The sequence below is a fragment of the Elephas maximus genome, chromosome 2 (genome assembly GCF_024166365.1).
Source record: "Elephas maximus indicus isolate mEleMax1 chromosome 2, mEleMax1 primary haplotype, whole genome shotgun sequence".
In the NCBI taxonomy this organism is placed as follows: Eukaryota; Metazoa; Chordata; class Mammalia; order Proboscidea; family Elephantidae; genus Elephas; species Elephas maximus.
The window spans coordinates 20,742,224-20,755,212 of record NC_064820.1 but is presented as its reverse complement, the minus strand read 5'-3'; positions in this window follow the sequence as shown (position 1 = coordinate 20,755,212).

Genomic DNA, 12,989 nt, shown 5'->3' with positions numbered 1-12,989 from the left:
GACATATACTAGCTATCAGATATTTGGTCCTAGCCTTTCTCCTCCTTCCCAGCCCTCTCCATCTGGAGGGGCATTGGTGGTTCAATAGTACAGCTCTCATCTTTCGTGCTCTGATGCTGAACAGGTTTCAGCAGAGCTTTCAGTCTGAGACAGACTAGGAAGAAAGGCCTACTTCAGAAAATCAGCCAATGAAAACCTATGAATCACAATGATCATATCCCTAACCGATCACGGGGATGACCCACAACTGGACAACCTTTCATTTCCATCATGCATGTGGTCACCATGCACTAGGGGCTGACTCAACAGCAGCTAACAATAATAATCTCTACAGCCCTTTGCTCCAGCCACAAAGAGTGTTTCCCTGAATATCTCACCAGGTCTCAAGTATACCCTGCCCTCTCACCATTTATACTCTTCCCTCCATGCAGAATGGATGGAGAATTTCCTTCGCCTATTCTCTTCCTCCTTCAAGATTCTGCTGAAGAGTCACCTCCTCCTATGACAAGCCTCGACTACTTGTAAACATGGCCAGTTGGACTCTTTTCTAAACTTCCACAGGACTGATACAAATTTCTACCACTTAAATGCTAATATTGAATCTGTGTGCATGAGTATCAAGTTAACAAAACTTATTACCAGTTAATTCTAGGCTTTCACTTTGAGGATGGAACTGTGTTTCTGTAAGAAAAATACTTGATGCTCTGTAAGGGTAGAAGATGAGGTTCTGAGGGTATCACTTGGAAGTAAACTGCAAAAAGATAGTTCAACAGCTCTGTTAAATTAACTTTGGAAATTAGATGGATGGAGTGAGTGATGTAAAGGAGAGTAGAGAAGGGAGAAAGAGAAAAAGAGAAGAAAAAGAAAAGAAAGGAAGAAGACAGAAAGAACATGGTGAAGAAATGGAATTAGAGTTGATGACAGTGCCCAAGAGACATTTTGAAGAATAGGAAAGTAGTTATTCAATTTTAAATTAATTGTTCAACGCCTCCACAATGTAACCTTCCTTGTCATCACTCTCAAATTCCCAGCAAAAATCCATGGCATACAGCTGCATCATGTGCAATGTATTTTAATGAAAAGAGCATATAATGAAGGGTTGTGTTCCATGTTTGAGTTGGCTCCAAGGAAAAGATAAAGGAGCAGTTGCAAGACAGAGAGTGGAGAACAAAAACTCAGCAGAAGCTGAAAGCAGAGACTGGGAGGAGAGTGTGCCCCCCAAGAATGTGTAGAAATTTGGAGGAGAGCATTGAACTTCCCAATAGCTGGCGGACAAGGAGTTTGAGCAGATCTAAACTAGATGGAAGTACTGGGTGGTAGGTGGCCCAACCACCCACCTGGTTCACGCATATATGTGATTCCACTGTATCTAGAGTCTTTGAGATCCTAAACTAGGAACTCCTCAAGGACAGAAGCCATTAAGCATTCATTTCCTCCTGTAGAGCAAAACTTCTGTCCCGTAATAGGTAATGAAGGAATATTGAGGAGTCATTTTATAAGTTTTAATGAATTAATAAGTACTGAGACATCATTCATCATAGTTGGTGGCCTAAGTTTCTATGATTGCTAGCCACAGCTATTCTTACAGGATTGGTCATGTAAAGGCACTCAGCATTCATACATATTTTTTTCTGGGACTAAAACTCCTTATTTTTTGGTGGTATCAAGCAGTGTGTCAATCCCTTGAGGTCACCATCTTTGCTCAGGGCTCTAATGAGGCACAACAAGTAGGGCCACAAAGTCAAGAAGAAATTCAAGTCCCCAAGTACCTACTAGGGGCCAGAAGATAACAAGTCCTATGTTGTTGTTGTGTGTTGTCAAGTTGATTCTGACTCATAGTGACTCTATATGACAGAGTAGAACTGCCCCTTAAGGTTTCCTAGGCTGTAATCTTTAGAGGAGCAGATTGCCAGGTCTTTTGCCCCACAGAATGGCTGGTGGTTTCGAACACCCAACCTTTTGGTTAGCAGCCATTGTGCCACCAGTTCTCCTTAACCAGTCCATGTTTTCCAAACAAAAATTAGGACATATGGTCTGAAAAGTACAATTGATTTATAGAATGAATTGCTTAGAATAGCCTATATTTGAAACCCAGAAATACTTAACCAGGGAGATCATTGCTGACTCATAGCAACTCATAGCAAACCTATAGGACACAGTAGAACTGCCCCATAGGGTTTCCAATAAGCAGCTGGTGAATTCAAACTGCCAACCTTTAGGTTAGCATCCATACCTCTTAAGCAAGCACTGCGCCACCTATAGTATCACTATGAGTCAGCATCGATTCGATGGCAAGGATTTGGTTTGGTTTTTGTTACCATTGCTGATGTCAGATGGATCTTGGCTGAAAGTGGAGAATAGCAGAAAGATGTTTACCTATGTTTTATTGACTATGCAAAGACATTCCACGGTATAGATCATATGAATTATGGATAACATCGCAAAGAATGGGAATTCTAGAACACTTAATTATTCCCATGTGGAACCTGTGCTTAGAACAAGAGGCAGCAGTTTGAACAGAACAAAGGGATACTGTGGTTTAAAATCAGGAAGATGTATGTCAGGGTTGTATCCTTTAACCATACTTATTCAATCTGTATGCTGAGCAAATAATCTAAGAAATTAGAATATGTGAAGAAGAACGTAACATCAGGATTGGAGGAAGACTCATTAACAATCTGCAATATGTAGATGATACAACCTTGCTTGCTGACAGTGAAAAGGATTTAAAGCACTTAAAACTGATGAAGATCAGCGACTACAGCTCTCAGTATGGATTACACCTCAACATAATGAAAAGAAAAATCCCCACAACTGGACCAATAAGCAACAACATGATAAAGGGAGAAAAGATCAAAGTTGTCACGGGTTTCATTTTACCTGGATCCACAAACAATGGCCGTGGAAGCAGCAGTCAAGAAATCAAACTACACATTACATTGGCCAAATCTGCTGCAATAGATCTCTTTCAAGTGTTGAAGAGCAAAGATGTCACTTTGAGAACTAAGGTGCATGTGACCCAAGCCATGGTATTTTCGGTCATCTCATATGCATGAGAAAGTTAGACAATGATTAAGGAAGATCATGACGGTTAAGGTTGTATGTCAATTTGGCTGAGCCATGATCCTCAGTGTTTTGACAATCATGTAGTTTAGCAGTTATGTAATGATGTAGTTTGGCAGTTTTGTAATGATGTAATTTGTCATTTATGTCATGATGTGACCATCAGCCATGATGTGATCTGATGTGATCAGCCAATCAATTGTAAGGGGAGTTTCCTTGGGGTGTGGCCTGCATCCTGTATATACATGGATGTTCTGGCAAAGCTTGCTTGCTTGCTCTGGATACTGCATCTGGCTCGTCATTATCTGACATCCAGTTCTTGGGACTTGAGCCAGTGGCCTGCTGTCTTACCTGCTGATCTTGCAATTCATCAGCCACCACAGCCTGTGAGCCAGCAGCCTGCCATCTGACTTGCCTATCTTGAATTCATCAGCCTCCACAGACCATGAGCCAGTGGCCTGCCATCTGACCTGCCAATTCTGGATTCATTAGCCCCTGCAGCTACATAAGTCAGGAGAAGCCTCCAGCCTGGTGCCTTACCCATGGGCTTGGGACTTGGTACACGTGAGCCCTTTATTTGAGATAAATCTCTCTCTGCTTCTCTCTCTCTCTCTCTGCATATATATATATATATGTATGCTTCACTGGTTTGTCTCCCTAGAGAACCCAGCCTAAGACAAACATCAAAAAGGAACTGATACATTTGAATTATGGTATTAGTGAAGAATACTGAATATACCATAGACTGCCAGAAGAACGAACAAATCTGTCTTGGAAAGAGTACAGCCAGAGTGCTCCTTGGAAGCAAGGATGGCAAGACTTTGTCTCACATACTTTGGATATGTTATCAGGAATGACACATCCCTGGAGAAGGACATCATGCCTGGTAAAGTAGAATGTCAGTGAAAAAGAGGAAGCCCCTCAACGAGATGGACTGACACAGTGGCTACAACAATGGGCTCAAACACTGAAACAATTGTGACAATTGTGTAGGTCCAGGCAGTGTTTCGTTCTATTGTACATAGGGCCACTATGAGTCACAGTCGACTCAGTGGCACTTAACAGCAACTAAAAGAATGCTTGATCCGTAGCCTTACTTGCAAACAGTACCTTAATCCTAGAAAAACACTTCTGCTCGATGCATTATAAAATCTCAGAAAGGGGGTTCTATTACCACTACTGGACACATATCCAGTCTTGATTCTGGAACTGAAGTTTTACCACCATGCATCATTTTGAAGCTGTTTAAAACCAAACCAAATGCAATTTAGAGAGAATTAAGGGCAGATATTCATGGCCTTTTCTTCCTGAACATATCCGTATAGGCCAAATTATTCTAAGTGTCCACTGTTCTATTTTTAGGAAAAGAGAGGAAATCTAAGAACTCTGAATTCCTTCAGAAGATAAATCCTGTGAGAAGAATAGAACAGGCCAGCATTTGCAGACTCTTAGGCCAACCAACTATATAATTAGGAGCCTCCCTGTGGTGAGAGTGGAAAGGAATGACTTTCAGCTAAATATTCTTTGAGATGTAACTCAAGGAATAAGTTGGGACCTGGCCATAGTTCTTGACAGAGTGTATAATAAACACAATGCCTGTTTTCTTCCTTAGAGCTATATTAAGTCAAAGTTCATATACACTCTAAGAAATGCTAACATATATATGTTTAAAAGCCCGTTGGGGATCCAAAAAAAAACAGTGATGAAGCATGTGGAATCCTCATTAAGTGCAAGCCGGGTATGAATTATTTCTTTGCTATTGGCCTGAAAACTTCAGACTCACAATCCTCATATAATAACTCTGCATTTTAGTCCTCTCCACAGATTGGAGAACATGCATCTAAGAAAAAAGAAAAATTAAGCGATAAATGTAACTGGAAAAAAAATACAATTATTTGACTTCTGGGGTAATATGAAAAAATGGAACCAAATTATAAAATTGCTCTATCTATAAACAAAAATAAGGAAAAGCATAGCAAGAGAAAATAAACAGCATCAATTGTATTTAAACAAATGAGAAGGGGAAACCTCATTCCATTACTTGAAGCAACAATTGACTAGCGCATACCAACCAGGATGGTGCAAGACCTGGCAACGTTTCGTCCTGTTGTTCATGGGGTCACCATGAATAGGACCTGACTCAGTGGCAACTAGCAACGTTTATCTGAAAAGTGTTACCTAGAAAAACCCAAGTGTTTCCAAAGGTCAGAAGGTAACGCCTAGCCTCCTACCCCCAGAAGCAGCATCAAAACACAAAAGATAGGTGAATAAAATGTTGGGCGAAAAATTTCCCTAATTTCTCCCCAAGTTAAAGGGAAGCACCAGAGGGCAGAGTAGGGAGCCCAGGGGAGATGAAGTGAGATGTCTTCCTGGAATGAAAGTTTTAGCCTCTCTCCCACTGACTTGCCTACCAGGACTATTAAGGGAAAAGGGGATGCTCATGAATGCCCAGAGATGACTGTCTCTAATAACTAATAGGAGTTTCCAAGACAAAAGAGAAAATAAATGACTTAAAAAAAAAAAAAAATTCCTCAACCTCTCTTCAGATTAAAATTGCCATCACAACACATGTGGTATGGCTGTTGTTAAAGATGCTGTTGAGTTGACTCCTGATTCATGGCGGCCTCATGCACAATGGGATATAACCATTGTGCTCCATAGGGTTTTCAACTGTGGTCCATCGGGTTTTCCCTGGCTGCTTTTTTGGAGGTGGGTTGCCAGGCCTTTCTTCCTAGTCTGTCTTAGTCTGAATCTCTGCTGAGTCCTCTTCAGCATCACGGCAACACGCAAACCTCCACAGACAGATGAGTGGTGGCTGCGTATGAGGTGCATTGGCTGAGAACTGATAGAAGAACATTTTAAACGCCAGGCTTCAGAGCCACATTGTTCAAATCCTGGCTCCATTACTTACTAGCTGAGTGAACTTGGAGCAAGTGATTTAACGTCTCTAAGTGCCTGTTACCTCATCTGTAAAAGGAGGATTATCAGAAAAGCTACGTGCAGACACAAAAATGAGTTGATGTCTGTAAAGCACTTAGAACAATGCCAGGTACACATGACAAACATTATATTAATGTTGCCCGTTGTTATTATCATCATCATCATCAGAATCCATAAGCTTCTCTTCTCTGTCCTCCCTCTCGCTAGGATGGGTGTGGGTAGGCCCATCCTGGGCCAAGCACCACTTAAGATACTGGTGATTTAAGGACAAAAGAGTAAATTTCTGGCCCAATGAATCACTCAACCTAGTACAGGGAGGCAGACATATAATCAAATGGCCCACCCAAGCTCCAGCAGTAACTGTCCCAGCCCCTGCACTTCAGGGAACTCAAGTCCCAGAGGAGGTGTCACTGAGAGATCCTAACTTCCAACCCCGGTCACCAACCCCATGGAGAGATGAAGGAACGCTGGTCTCCCTCAAACTGATCATTTTTGTTCAAACGGTCTGCTATGGTCTTCCAGCTCTTCCTGCCCTTGTGTTGTCCACAGATATCATTGCCCTAAACCAGCCCCTTCTTGTCATACGTCTTGCACAATTTGCTGCTTAAGCATGGTACATCAAAGTTCAACGAGGCTTATCTCTTAAGCTCCTGCATTACATACGTAAGCATCTTGGCTCCACATTTACCCATGTCCTTCATTCCTCTTGAGTAAGCCCAGCAATCCAGCACACATATATTCCACATATTACTTTCTTAATCTTCTCTTCACCCATGCTTCCCTATTCCTATGATCCTTGTGAATAAAGAAAGGAAAAACAGTTCTAAAAGCAGGATATGGATGTGCTGATTGCACATGCTATTTTATGAGCAAGGCCCCTAGAGTTGAGCAGTCCACAACCTGAACAACCTTATGCAGCAGATCTGCCAACATGAGCTCTAACAGGATACGTATATTGGTCATTGGGAGCACAATGGATAGAGTGGATAACTCTATTTGGGAAGGTCAAGAAAGCTGTACAAAACAACTAGTCCTTTTGTCCTTTTCCTGGACCTTGAAGCATGATTAGTGGTTCTTCATTCTTCTGAAGTCTAGGGATGATTTTGTAGGGAGAAGAAGCAGTGAGTGAAAAAAAAGAAACAGCACAATGTACTGGCATTATAAGAACAACAACTAGTGAATAGCTGTATCAAAGGAGAGAAGGGGAGGAGCAGCTGGGGGTGAAGGCAAGATATACCATATTTTTACACAAATAATGTGCACCTTCTACATTTGTTTGCCAACGGCTCCCTCCCCCCATAAGATATTTTCATAAGCATGCTATGCTCTTTTTTTTTTTACAGCAACATGTAAAAACATTGACATATCGGCACACCTACTAAAATACCTCGCAGGGGGAGGGAGCAGCTGTCAAAAAAAAGGTAAAAAGTGTGCATTCTTTGCATAAAAATACAGTAGATCATGTAGAGACTTGCTTGCTGTACCAATATATTGGAGAGTTTGGGGAGCCTGTGAAAGGTTTAGACGGGGGGAATGGGTTGTACATGACCAGATTTTTACCTTTGAAAGATCATCCTAGCAGTGTAAAGACCAAAGTGGAGTCAGATTGAACCTAGGAGACCAATCAGAAGCTCTCACCATAGTCTGAAAACTGAAGAAGAGTATCAATACTGATTAATGTAGAGATTCCAGAAACATTTAAGAAACATAATTGACAAGACACAGTGACTAACTAGAATGGGGAATAAATCGAAGGTGACTAGGATAACTATCAGAGCCCTAGCTTTGATAACTGTTATGGACTGAACTGTGTTCCAAAAAAAGAAAAAAAAATGTGTTTCAACTTGGCTAGTCCATGATTCCTAGTATTGTGTGATTGTCCACCATTTTGTCATCTGATGTGATTTTCCTGTGTTGTGAACTTTACCTCTATGATGTTAATGAGGTGGGCTTAGCAGCAGTAATGTTAACGAGGTAGGACCCAATCTATAAGATTAGGTTGTGTGTTAAGTCAATCTCTTTTGAGACATAAAAGAAAGAAGCGAGCAGAGAGGCAGAGGGACCTCACACCACCAAAAAGCAGCGTCGGGAGCAGAACACATCCTTTGGACCTGAGATTCCTGTGCAGAGAAGCTCTTAGACCAAAAGAAGGTTGATGATAAGGACCTTTCTCCAGAGTCAACAGAGAGAGAAAGCCTTCCCTTAGAGCTGGTGATCTGAATTTAGACAGAGCGCTTCCAGGAATTCAAGCCAGATTCAGAAGAGGACGTGAAACTAGGGATATTACTGCTGATGTCAGATGGATCCTGGCTAAAGGCAGAGAATACCAGAAAGATGTTCACCTGTGTTTTATTGACTATGCAAAGGCATTTGACTGTGTGGATCACAACAAATTATGGATAACATTGTGAAGAATGGGCATTCCAGAACATTTAACTGTGCTCATGAGGAACCTGTACCTAGATCGAGAGGCAGTAGTTCGAACAGAACAAGGGGATACTGAGTGGTTTAAAGTCAGGAAAGGTGTGCGTCAGGGTTGTATCCTTTCACCATACCTATTTAATCTGTATGCTGAGCGAATAATCTGAGAAGCTGGACTATATGAAGAAGAATGAGGCATCAGGTTTGGAGGAAGACTCATTAACCACCTGTGTTATGCAGATACACAACCTTGCTTGCTGAAAGTGAAGAGGACTTGAAGCACTTACTGATGAAGATCAAAGACCACAGCCTTCAGTATAGATTACACCTCAACATAAAGAAAACAAAGATCCTTAAGCCGCGTCATGATAAATGGAGAAAAGATTGAAGTTGTCAAGGATTTCATTTTACTTGGATCCACAATCAACACCCATGGAAGCAGCAGTCAAGAAATCAAAAGACAAATTGTATTGGGCAAATCTGCTGAAAAGACCTCTTCAAAGTGTTGAAAGGCAAAGATGTCACCTTGAAGACAAAGGTGCACCTGACCCAAGCCATGGTGTTTTCAATCACCTCATATGCATGAGAAAGCTGGACAATGAATAAGGAAGACAGAAGAATTGATGCCTTTGAATTGTGGTGTTGGCAAAGAATATTGAATATACCATGGTCTGCCAAAAGGAAAACAAATCTGTCTTGGAAGAAGTACAACCAGAATGGTCCTTAGAAGCAAGGATGGCGAGACTACATCTCACATGCTTTGGACATGTTATCAAGCGGGATCAGTCCCTGGAAAAGGACGCCACATTTGGTAAAGTAAATGGTCAGCAATAAAGAGGAAGACCTTCAACCAGATAGGATGACACAGCAGCTCAACAATGGGTTTAGGTATAATAACAATTGTGAGGGTGGCTCAGTACAAGGCAGTGTTTCATTCTTTTGTACATAGGGTAGCTCATTGTGAGTTGGAACCAACTCGATGGCACCTGACAACAACAGCAACAGTCTGTGAGAGAATAAATTTCTCTTTTTAAAGCTATCCACTTGTGGTATTTCTGTTATAGCAGCACAAGATAACTAAGACAGTAACCGAGCAAAAGATAGTACTTTTTGTCAGTACTGAAAGAGCAGAGAAAGAGGAGCAGGTTTGAAGGGGAATAATAGTTTGAATTAAAGGAATCCTTGAGATGTCAAGGCAACGTATTGTGTCTGAGTTCAAGAGAAAGATTCGCACTGAAGTCTAAGGCAGAGAATAAATGATGGCACAATAAAAATGAGAACAGGTGATAGCTGGTATGGGCTATTATTATCTCAAGGAGTTTGTTACATAATGAGACTTGAACATATCACTGGAGGAAAGAAAGGAATAAGGCAAGAGGGAGCAATTGAAGTATGAGAAAGAGTCATTGGAACTAGGTCAAGGAGGGCACATAACTCAGAGCACAACTGAGGGGGTTCATCAAAGCAGAGATCCCTCCATTGCAGGCTGCAAGCTCATTAGGCCCTTGGTTGGAAAATGAGGGGATTCATGTCTAGGAACTCTACTTGATGTAAAAAATAGGAAATACATCATTCATTAATTAAGTCATTCCTTCAATAACTATTTTCTGAGCACCTACTAAGTACCCTGGCATCACACTGGGTAGCATTGTCCTCTTGGATCTTGAAATCTGGTGAGTGGGCAGGCATTAATCAAATAATTGTATAAGTAAATACAAAACCATAATTGTAATAGATGCTAAAAAGAATTACACGGTGCAATGAGAGTTTGTAGTAAGAGAATTGACCTATTCAGGTGTCAGTGAAGACTTTCTGGGTAAAGAGACACAAACAGGACATGTTACTTGATGAAGTGACATGACTCCCAACCTCAAGTTGGAGTCAATTGGAGGGTAAAGACAGGAAGAAGGCTCAGCATGTGCAAAATTCCAGTGGATGCCAGGAGTGTTGTAAGCACCAGGACCACAAGGCAACCAGTGTAGCCAGAGGAGAAAGAATGAGGTGGAGTATGGTGCAAGATGAAGCTGGAGACATAAGTAGGACCAGGCCAGGTAGGAGCTTGCAAGCCACGTCAGAAAGGCTCATCTTAATTCTAAAAGCACTGGGAAGCCATTGAAGAGTTTTAAGGGGATAGACGGGAGTCACATGTTCACATTTGTACTTCATAAAGTTGATTTTAGCTGCAACCTGGAGAATGGATTAGAGGTCCCTAGAAGAAACAAGACAGACAAATAAAGAGGCTATTTCTGTAATCTTGAAAAGAGATGATAGTAACTTGGAAAAGGTGGTGGTATTAAAAAAAAAAAAAAAAGGAAGGAAAAGGTGGTGCTATTGATGGTGGTGAAAACTGAGAGAGAAGGTGATTTCAAAGATATTTACCAGCTGCTGTCAAGACAATTCCAACTCATGGTGACACCATGTGTGTCAGAATACAAGTGTACTCCATAAGGTTTTCAGTGGCTGGTTTTTTAGAAGTAGATTGCCAATGCATTCTTCCAAGGCATCTCTGGATGAACTTGAAACTCCAATCTTCTGGTTAGTTGCCAAGTATGTTAACCATTTGCATTACCTAGAAACTCAAAGATATTTAGAATGTGAGATCCAATTAAGGTAAAGTGGAGGAGTGTTGAGACTAGCCTCTAGATTTCTGGTCTACACATAGTTGGGTGGATTACTGAGATGAAGTACTGGGTTTGGAGAAAAATCATGATTTTTAATGTGTCTTTGAGATTTTCAAGAGCAGATATCGAGTAGATTGTTGATTATATAGGTCTGGATCTCAAAGAAGAAGTCCAAGCTGTAGATATAAAAGGTAGACATGAAAGGATAAGACTGTTTATGGAAAGAATACAGAGGAAAGGAGAGGGCCCAAGACTGAATCTTGAGGAACTCAAGCATTCAGTGGCTAGATACAAGACAATGATACTGCAGACAAAAGAAGAAGAAATGGCCAGAAAGATAGAAGAAAACTAAGATAGCTTCATGGCACAGAAAATAAGGCATGAGGGAGCTCCAGGAAAAAAGGAAGTCCAAGAATGTTGCTAAGAAGAAAGATGAGAGTGGAAATCTCCACTGGATTGACATGGAGGTCAAGCAAGAGTTGCCTTCGTGAATAAATAGAGCCTGAAGTCACATTGGAGTGGGTTGAGGAATGAGTGGGAGAAGAGAAAATGAAGGCCGTAAATATAGACAACTCTATCAAGAAATTTGGCTGAGTCATTGACTGAGAATGAAGGGGTAGAAGCTGAGAAGCTGCCTTGAGGAGAGAAGGGAAAACTTCAGAGTAGCAGCTGAGAGTTATTAAAGAGAAAGCTGACCAAGAATAAGTGAAAAAATCATGAACTTGGGAGACAGACTTCCCTTAATTTGTGGTGGTACCAGCTTGCCTGGCTGGGCAATTCTTTTTAGCTATCATAGTCTGAACTTAGTTGGGAAATACCAAATCGTGGTCAAAAAGGAAAAATAAAACAAGAAGCCAATGATGTTGAGAGGCTTGAGAGAAAGAAGTTCAAATTGTCCATGGAACCCAGGCTCCATGTGGAAGGGAGTGTGGTTCTCAGAATGCTAATAGTTTGGCTAAGAGTGGATGAACCAAGGGGATTATGGGCCTCAATAAAGACAAAAAGCATGCTTAAGGGAAGTGCAGGGTTAAGCAAGCTGGAGTGGTAGGTGAAGCATGCTGTTGATGCTTCCAATAGCCCCACAGCAATCTCTATTTCTATGCACTCTACTCTGGCCAGACTGCCTACCTGCTTTTGCCTCAGTGCCTTTTCAGGTCAGAAGTTCTGAGCAGTTAATTCCTCCTAGAACCAACCCTCAACCAGTGGCCGAGAGAATTGACAAATAACTACTCCAGCTCCTTCACCCTCTCCCAGGTGATATTTAACTGTGAGAGGTGTTCCACCCTGCTTCCCAGAGTTCCCCAGTGGGAATAAGTCCCAGTTGCCCACCATGGGAACTTCTTGCCAGTGCACTCTTTATTCACTTCCTTCCCTTTGTTATCTCAATTCCCCCATTCCTCTGCTGGGATTAGCTCCTGCATAAACTACTTATACTGGAGTCTTCTTCCAGGGTCCACTTCTTGGAGAACTCAAATCAAGGCAGTAAGCTATTGCTGTTCGAGCTTTCGGAGGTGAATATGATTGGGGGTAAAAAGGGAGGAGGAAGTGCTAGTGAAAGAGAGTTGCCCAAGTGCAGTGGAGGCAAATGTTATTGGTTCTGAAGAGTTCAGGAATCTTAGGGACCGCCATGTTTGGAGTTATCTACCTGGACGTCAGATTAACTGTAGATGTGATAGAGGGTGATCTAGAGAAGGAGGCCATGAATCAAGGATGTGGAAGAGAGATCAGACGGTAAATAGACGACAGTGATGCACAGGGGTATAGGGTGACTTAAGTAGATGGCACAATCCAAAACAAAGAGGAGTTCTACTCCACGAGGGGAGTAGAGTAATGTCGAGGTGCAACAGAGGGAATTGAGGAGAATGTTGACCTCCGCTCCCAGACTCAAGATAGGAGAAAGAGCAGCCCCCACTGGACAGGGACCAATGCAAGGAAGCCAGGGTA